Below are 9,740 nucleotides of genomic sequence, written 5' to 3'. Positions count from 1 at the left end.
AAACCAGGCCAGTGGCTCTGTCTTTTTCTCTCTGTGGAGATTTAGAGCGTTTCAGAGGGAAGAGGCGTTCAGGTATCTCGGGGTGAGACTGTCAGCTCTCTTTCAGTGCTCTCTTAGACCTGATGCACAATGGCAGATTCCAGCACAGAAGCCCACCCTCGAACACAATCCCTCACCCAACTCGCGTTTATGAAGCCCTGGAGCTCAGGTCACCGACTGGATGTGCTGACATTTAAAGCAATCATTCACAGTGACTTAACATATTTTTATTTTAAGCGAAGAGACAGCGATTCAATTGCTAGTCACTTTTTAATACAGTCTGTGATCTTCACTATACACACTCACATTGGTAGTTGCTTTATTACAATGGCATTTGCATGACGTTGAACTTTGTTGGATCACTGATGTCTCTGTCGCTCATTATGCCTCCAATCCCCAAATCTCTTTTTGTCACCATAAATCGTGAACAGTATGGACACTCCAGAATATTCTGGGTTCAATGCAAACTAAGCTGTAAACTGACAGCATTTGTGCTGTTATATTGGTAGGCCCAATAATTTGGTACAATAATACAATTAGTTAACGTTATACTTTAACAATAGGATTAAATAAATGTTGTAGAAATGCAGTTCATTATTAGTAGTAGTTAATGTTAGTTTCAATATTTACTAATATATAATTAAAGGGGTGGTAAAACACGATTTCACTTTTCTAACTTTAGCTAGTGTGTAATATCGCTGTTTAAGCATAAACAACATCTGCAAAGTTACAACGCTCAAAGTTTAAATCAAAGGGAGATATTTGCTTTTAAAGAAATCAATTTCTAAGGACTACAGCAAACGGCCGGTAGGGACGTTCCTCCAGGGTTGGTGGCATCAGCAGCTCCAATATTTACATAAACCCTCCTGCAAGAATATAAATAAGGAGGGCGAGGCCATTTTTAGTGCTGTGGAGAAGAGTTGTTGTGGAACAGATAGTAGGCTGGGGTGTTGCCACGATGCCGACGGAACGCTGTTATTTTCCTCCGGATTGCATGTCCACTTTGTTCAGCCTTCCTAGGGATGGGGGAGTTAGGGATCAATGGTTAAAATTTATTTTTAACTTGGTCCCTCATAATTATTACCCAAATCTCGCTCTCTGTGCTGCACATTTTATGGATGAAAGCTTCGACAATCTTTGCAAGTTCAATGCAGGATTTGCCCAACGGCTTTTCCTGAAAGATGGAGCAATTCCAAGCTTAAAAAATGGGCCACAACCTGTGAGTATGATTTATTTTTCATTGATGTGTTTTCAAAAAGGAGAACTATAATATGTGGCGGAATAGCACTTCTGAGAGTACTTCGACTCGGCGCAGTAAAAAGTCCTGCCTGAAAAATCATCCCTCACGTCGTCCCCTCCCTCTCTCATTTCTGTCAATAGGGTCAATTTTTACTCAGTAACGGATGCGGTTTAAAATGTAGCAAAGTACAATACTTTAATCAAAACGTACTTAAGTAAAAGTAAAATTACAGATTTTTAAAACGACTTAAAAAAGTAGAAGTACACCGAAAAACTACTCAATTACAGTAACGCGAATAAATGTGATTCATTACTTTCCATCTCTGGAAATAACAACCTTTACCTTACCTTAACACTAATCGACCGCAGAGGCCTGGGGTCAGCTTCCTTTGCTGTTCGTCCAGAAATCCAAGAAGTGGATATTTGTTTATATTTTTTTTCTGCGAATCTTTGCGTTGACATGAACTAAACACGAGTGGAATTTGCACCACAGCGCCACCACACTTTGATGCTCATGATAAGAATAGCATGTATAGTTATACTTATTGTAGTGAACTGGATTTAAACCGCCGTCATGCATGAACAAATTATATTTTTGCAATTTTAAACATAATACATAGTTTAGTTTTGTGTAATACATTACAAAAATAGCACACTGTCAATATTTTTTGAGACCCCCCAAAACATTCACAAATCACATTTTATGGGAAGCTCAGGTCTTATTAAGGGGAGACGAGCGCCCCGTAGTTCGCACCCTGGTCCTACTGCTTAAATATTGCATATTCAAAACATTTCTCTCAGATGTTCATGTGAGGCTTATGTAGGAAAGCTCTGGATTAAAGCCTGAGCGGGTCAATAACTGGTGGGCGGTTTTATTCTTAATGAGCTAATAAAGGCTGATTGTTTCACTGTTTTCTTATGGAGATGAGGTCTTCTAAAGTGCATGAATGTTATTTGCGGTTGTTGGCGACAGACTATCACCCTCGACTCCAGATGAAAGCTTGGCCTGGTTTCAAAGTTTCCACATGGCAAAGCTTGCAAAACACCTGAGAGATAACGCTACGGGGGGATTAGCCGCCATTTCATTTCTCTCCCTCTCTTCCTTCTCTTTTCTCCCTCATTTCCTTTTCATGTGCCAAGCTTGCGACACACTGCGACCGTAGCGTTCCTCCTGGCTCCAGAGGCCCACTTTCCGATACCATTCATCCCCTTAGCCCCTGGATTTGTTTATTTAATCCAATATTTATGCACTGTGTATTAGGGCAAATGCAAAACAGCTTGCCTCTGTAACAAACTGACACGCTGGACCAGATAAACAGAAAACACGCACAATCGGCACGTAAGAAAGCAGAAAAATGCCACACCGGAACATTTGGAGGGAAAGCTTTGCAGCAAGAAAGAGGACAGATAATCTAACGCAACCTTCAACGGATTATAACTAGAAGCAGGAGAAACATACAGTTCCCGAAATACTTTTATTTATTTGTGTGCTGTGCAACTACAAAGCAGCGGACAAACACACTCCAGGATTAGACAAATTAAATGCAGGAATGGATCACACGAAATGCAAATGGATAAAATATTTAGAGTTGCACAAAAAAATGCAGAGCGTCGCTCGTTTGAGGTCTGTTCAATACAAGTGGCTCGGTTTATTGTCTGTATGCTTATGTTGGCTCTAAAATCAGACTAATGACAGCTCTGAGATTGAATCTCCGTCTAATCACTCTCCAATCTCCCCTCTTTTCAACAAAGCCATGAAAAAGCAGAACTTAATCTTTAATACAAACAAACCAAATGCTGCATTCAGCCGAAGCTCTGCTGTTTCTCAGAGGAGCAGTGCCCATTCTTGGCTCTCCTTTATGGGGGTGTTATCAGGGTGCCTGTGGCTCCCCGGGGTCCAGATGAAGTGTGTAATGCCCATCTGTTTTTCGCTGACTGTATGATGAAGGAGAGCTACATGCATACACACACACAGCCGGAGGAGGTCTTGGGAGTCGTGATGCTGCCGCAGTTATCGGAGCACCAGGAGCAGGCCGTGGTTTCACTTGTACATTTGGAAATGGCACATTTGGGCATGGGGTTGGCAGGCATCAGGCGTGACCTGACAGCCTGTCATCTCACTGAGTTCGCTCAGCTGCGAGGCATGAATTTTCTCTGAAGTGAAAACGCTTAGTGCTGTGTGGGCAGTTTGGACGTGCTCTTGAGTTTGGTCAGAATGAATCATTTTGATTTGGAGCATCATTAATGTAGCAAAGTTCTGTTTTTTTTTGTTTTATCTTATATTATTATCATACACTCTAAAAAATGCTGGGTTGTTTTAACCCAATGTTGGGTCAAATATGGACTAACCCAGCAATTGGGTTATTTTAACCCAGCGATTGGGTTGATTTAATCCTGCGGTTGGGTTAAATATTTGCTTAATACAACCCAATCGCTGGGTTAAAACAACCCAACTGCTGGGTAAGTCCATATTTGACCCAACATTGGGTTGTTTTTTACTCAGAATTTTTTAGAGTGTACTATCTAATGAGTTGATCTATTGAAAGTGGTGACAATGACACATATTATGAAAGAGAAAAAAAAGGACGCCGACTAATACAATGATGGCGGTGTGATGGTGATAAGGAGTGATGGTAGTGATAATATAATAAATAGTAAATGGGTAATTTTGCTCATGAATACACACACACACACACACACACACACACACACACACAAACACACACACACACACACACACACACACACACACACACACACACACACACACACACACACACACACACACACACACACACACACACACACACACACACACACACTCACACCTACACCCACCCACACCTATACATTTACACACTTTTATTTCACTTCATGCAATCACTCAATTGTCAGATACTGCACTATTATGGTTTGTATGTCTGTTTGTCAATAAAAATTAAAATTAAATAAAAAGTTTTGGTTTTTCTCATTGTTGCTATAATTTTTGCAAACTCTCTGAAGGAACTTTAATAATCAGATCTTTATTTTAAACAAACCATAATGCTGTTCAAGCCCATAATGTGTTAGACAATTATATAGGTGTTGTTTGTTGGAGCGTAAAAGTTGCTTCAATTTTATTGAGTAAAATGGGCACAGTATTTTTTACAGTGTAAATGCCAATATTAAGTGTTATATAAGTTTTTTTTTGTAAAAGGTTACCATTATGGCGTTAAGTGGAGCATGAGCTTAGTTTGAGAACAGATGTACTCGTTCAGCGAGTGCTAAGGATGCTAATGCTACCAAAGCATTGTGTTACCAATTAACAATTAACAAGGTGGCATTTATTGAACTAGCTAGCAAAGTTTCTTAAAATATTTAAGTTGATATTACATGATCATTTTAAGTTTAAATGTATGAATTATAGCTTACTCAAATATTTCAAATTAATTGCATTTAAAATGTATGAGTAAATAAAAATAGGCAAGTTCAGCTTAATCTTTACATTTCTTAACTTAATTTACTTTTATTTTTTTAAGTTAAGACGACTCAATTTTTTTAGTTGTACCAACTTATTCGGGTTTACAGTGTGCTACAGTTCAAGTTAAATGCTTTTTTAAATAGATTTTTGGATACATACTTTGTCTTAGATGTTCTGTTAAAAAATAAGGCACAAATGAGCAAATGTTGACATTCAGTAACAGTACACTCTAAAAAATGCTGGACTGTTTCAACCCAAATTTGGGTAGACGAAAGCAAATTATTAAACATGTAACTCAATGGTTGGGTTATTTAAGTGTACCGAGCTATTGTGTGTGTGTGTGTGTGTGTGTGTGTGTGTGTGTGTGTGTGTGTGTGTGTGTGTGTGTGTGTGTGTGTGTGTGTGTGTGTGTGTGTGTGTGTGTGTGTGTGTGTGCGTGCGTGTGGTGTGCGTGCGTGCGTGCGTGCGTGTGCGTGCGTGTTTGTGCCTTACAATTTTAACCAACTTGAATGTTTGTTATTTTAATATAAATTACATAAAACATTTTTTTGAAATAAAAGCTTTTTCAAAATATTCCTAAATAGTATTAAAATAATGCTAAAATGACACTGGAGTGTAGTTTGAGAAATGAGTCTAAAGTCTCCATATGATCTCCTTGTCTAGGAGACACAACTCAGATATTTTTATATTTTTAGTCTTGTGGTTTGGTTCTGCTTTTAAGGTCCACATGAACTAACATTTTGTTATTTATTTATGAGCAGTGTCATGAGTTTTCCGCTACATGCTGTAGAGATTGTATCGATATCCTCGGGTCCAGAATCAAATCAAGTGTAAGTACTGCTCTTCAGGGGTGGTTAACAATGAAAAGGTCTCTTTATTAGAAATACCGTACCGGCCTAACTGTTTTCTGTCTGAACTAACTAATGTGAACTAATGGCCAACCACGAGTACCTCTCATGCACATGATCAATACACACGTTCTAGCTCGGGGAGGAACGGCTCTTTGTGTTCGGACACATTCCTGCAGGCTTCCTGCTGCCGTCGCCTGTCAATCAAACCTCAGCTCCGACTCCGAGGGGGAATGTGGGACAGGAATTCCTTTCTCTGCTCATACACCCCAATTCATTATCTCTGTTTTACTTAAGGCATTTTTTTCTTGCACATTCATTCTCTGATCTTAGAGAAAATACCTTAATAATAATAGAGTGTCTTATTTTTAAGGTTAGGGATTTCAACAAACCTGACCATGCCTATACTGGAACAAGGCATGGACTGATAAATCTTGCATGAATTTTTTTTTTTTTTTTTTTACCATGATGAGTGACATTATATGACTGTAGGAGCCTCAATCCACAGTCAAACACCAGTGGTCCACGAGCCGTACCCTATTGTAATTGCTAGAATTTCCAAGGATCAGCATTCCCCCTTAACTCTTCCCCACCAGTGTTTTTATTTTTATTTTTTCTAAGTTGCCAGCCACCGCCAGGGTTTATGATCATTTCACAAAAATGTAATAGCCCATAGAATATTTTGTTTCATGAATATCTGAAAATGCAATATATCAAAAGAAAGAGCTGACTCTCTTCTTTTAAACAACAAAAAACAGTTTCTTTCTAGCTCCATGCAATCCTTTTTTTTATCAACACATTTCAAGTTTCATAAAAAAGCATCATTTTGAACAAAAACTGAGAAAATTACGTTTTTGTGAAAAACTGCATTCAGTTCAGATTCAGAGATGATCAAACACAGATGGAGAAGATCGAGTCCATCAACACCTCTAATGCTTCTGTAACCCCGGTTAAATAATTATTGTATAAATATTATTTAATTATATGATTGCATGAATATAACATTATTTTTATTCATACTTGTGAAATTAAAGAAGACTAATACATAAAAATATGTATATATAAACATATATGCATTTGGAATTAGTTCAAGAAACAGCCAATCGGAGCGTTGATTTGTTGGCTCCGCCTCCTTGCGCACAGATCGCGCGTTACGCAGGCTGAAGAGTGACAGGGAAATTACATCTGACATGAGAGTTAAAAATGGAAAAATATTAATCTTAAACTGTTTAAAGTTCACTTAAACTGAAAGAATCAGCGTGTAACTTCAAGATATTGGATGATCCAGTGTGATTGTGTCGATTAAGCACTTCAGAGCTTACGTTTTGAATCGGTGAGTTCACTAATGTTATAATTAGCCTTAAAAACGAATGACAACACATTTGATGTGATAGTGTTTTATTTGTTTCATGTATTGGAGACAAGATTGTGTTATATTGTGATGTAGTATGGTTCGGATTGTTAATTTGCGGTGTGGTTATGTTCAGACCGTGTTCACTGCCGTTCGCTGACGCCATTTTGGTTTGCGCGTGCCTGTGGAAAAAAAAGAGAAATACGTGAATTGACAGGTAAATGATTATAATGTCATTTGCTTTGATAATGCCATGCATATATGTATTTTATTTGTTTCCTGTGTAATGTATTTAATTGTAGATCATTATTGATATACAATATTAAATGCATATTCTGGTCTGTTTAGGCCAGGTTTTTATTCTGTGTGAACATTTTTTTCAATTTAGATTTCCATAATAGATGGCGAGCCTCCCACTCCGACCTTAAAGGATCATGAATCTAGATGAAAGGACATTTTTCCATTTATTCTTTTCTACAGGCAAGTAAGAGAACACATTCTCTGACACTGGTTCTGTATCGTTTTGTTTATGGGACTGTAACATCTCAGGAGCACAATAGGAGAAAGTTAAGACCAGGCGCGCTGGAAGCCGGTTCATTCCGGGAGGGGATGAAATAGGGCTGCACGATATTGGAAAAAAATTACATTGCGATATTTTTTCCCCCCAACGATATATATTCCGATATTGAGAACCATCAATCCAGGCTAAAGTCAATAATTACCATTCCGTGATATTAATAATTTCACTAATAAGCAAGCTTCATTACAAGTGACAAAAATAAATGTTGGAAAGTATGTGCAAACATGAAACTAAGCCTCCAGTAAGTGGCAGCAGCTGACCGTCTTAATGAGCGAGTCATTGAGTCGTTCATTCAAACGATTCATTCAAACGCTGAATCGTTCACACTTGTTGCTGTGAGTGAGATGTGTTACGGGTCTGCTGTGAACGATTTTCCCTGCTGAAATAGAACAAAAACACTAAATATTGAATCTAAAATGTAAGTGACTAAGTGAATGTTAATTAGTTGTTTATGGAACTGTCATATGAAATCAGTCATTTTCAGTCGTGATGGTATTCAGGAAAACGCTCTGGTGTTGTGATTTCTCCTCGAGAGGCTGCACGAGCGTCAACAGCGCCACCTTATTATCGTCAGTTCATTATATATTATCCACAATCGATCGTCACTTAAATTAATGCACAAACATTCTTGTATTTTGGTGATTCACTAGTTATTTTTTGTTTTAATCCGGCTCTTGTCCATCAGTCAAGGAAAATTCTCTTTCACTTGTCCCTTTAAAACACCCACATGTCCTGGACAAGCGTTAATGTTGAGCCCTGCTTTGTATTCGTCGTAAAGATCTTTGTGGTGCCGTTTTAAGTGATCAGACAAATTGGGGGTGTTTTCTTGTTTTGTGGCCACAAGACACTCCATGCAGTACCTCTTTTTGTTCTACATCCTCCTTTATGTAGCCGAAATAGTCCCAAAAAGATGATTTCTGGTACAAACCTTTTTTTTCCCCTCTTCGGATCCTCTTCGTCGCGCATTTTAGCAGTGAATGTTTGGCCGTGAGCAGCGGCACAGTGAACCAAACACTGTGCAGGCATGAGGAATGTGCATATCACTCCAGCAACACACTCGTGCTTACTGTGTGCTTCCGTTCTCTTAATACACCGTGGGCTACTACCCTTCACATCGCATGTTCCGGCGATGCGACTATCGCACACTCGCACATCGCGATGTCGATGTTAAAACAGAATATCATTCAGCCCCGTGTTTAAAGTTAAAGTGATCCGGCAGCTAAAACCGTGAGTTGAAACTTTGAGGGCTGGTAGTACTCATCCCATCTACAATGGCACCAAGTCTCACCCCAAACGGCCTGATGGTGGTGCTACAGCGATGAAATGTATGGAATAGCTAATACATTTTTGGGTATTTTGTTTTTTTCGAAAAACCTATTTTTGCAAACTACTCCTTGGTGTTGTGCCTGATCGGAACCAAATCAGTATAGAAAGATTCAATGGAGCCCAAATATTAATAATTATCAAAAAAAGGTTACATTTCAATTGACGTCCGTGACGGGATGGCAAAACGCTCCAAGCGGTCAGGGCTACTTTTACTAAAACGGCTATCCCGGCTGTGAGATATTTTCACCAAACTTGGTAGACATAAATATATATGGGCTCAGTCTGTCGTCACGGGGAAAGGATGTTGTGACTGGCCACTTGATGGCACAATAAAATGCGGGAAAAAAACACAGAAATGGCTTAAAAACTGGCATGCAGTGTCTTTGTCCAAGAGGCCAAAAAACCTTGAAAAACATGGCCATCGTCGGCAAACGAAGTTCAAGTGGCTGTCAGACTAGGTTAACGGAGGCCGATCAGAAGGCAAGGCAAGGCAAGGCAAGTTTATTTGTATAGCACATTTCATACCCAATGGCAATTCAAAGTGCTTTACATAGAAATTAATTAAAACAGTGGTAACAAATGCATGAGAAAAAAAAGAATACCATATGGACGAATAAAGAATTAAAAACAAGCATAGTTAAAACAGTCGTAAAGATATAGTAATTAAAAAATAATAATAATAATAAAAAATAAAAAAAATGAAAAAAAAAATGGTCAGATCCACAATAATGGTCTGATATAAAAATAAACATTCTTCAGTTTACTGCCTACATACATGTACCATCTTAATTAGAACACCTCTCATTCATTTCTTTCTCAAACACGTTCATAACATCCATTTTAATCTCTATTCCCTGATTTTTACTCAGGAACCTTCTTGTTAAAACCCTTACTCAC

At 38.5% G+C, this 9,740-nt stretch overlaps 1 long non-coding RNA gene across 1 annotated transcript; it reads left to right on the top strand.

Moving 5' to 3' along the window:
- Nucleotides 1-6,784: 6,784 nt before the first annotated feature.
- LOC137063979 (uncharacterized) lies at nt 6,785-7,457 on the top strand. Its single transcript, XR_010901460.1, has 3 exons — nt 6,785-6,919; nt 7,074-7,154; nt 7,326-7,457. It is a non-coding gene; the product is annotated as an uncharacterized lncRNA (long non-coding RNA).
- Nucleotides 7,458-9,740: the final 2,283 nt, after the last annotated feature.

The sequence above is a fragment of the Pseudorasbora parva genome, chromosome 24, assembly GCF_024679245.1.
Source record: "Pseudorasbora parva isolate DD20220531a chromosome 24, ASM2467924v1, whole genome shotgun sequence".
In the NCBI taxonomy this organism is placed as follows: Eukaryota; Metazoa; Chordata; class Actinopteri; order Cypriniformes; family Gobionidae; genus Pseudorasbora; species Pseudorasbora parva.
The sequence above is the reverse complement of the archived record's forward strand: the minus strand, read 5'-3'. Positions and strand labels throughout refer to the sequence as shown.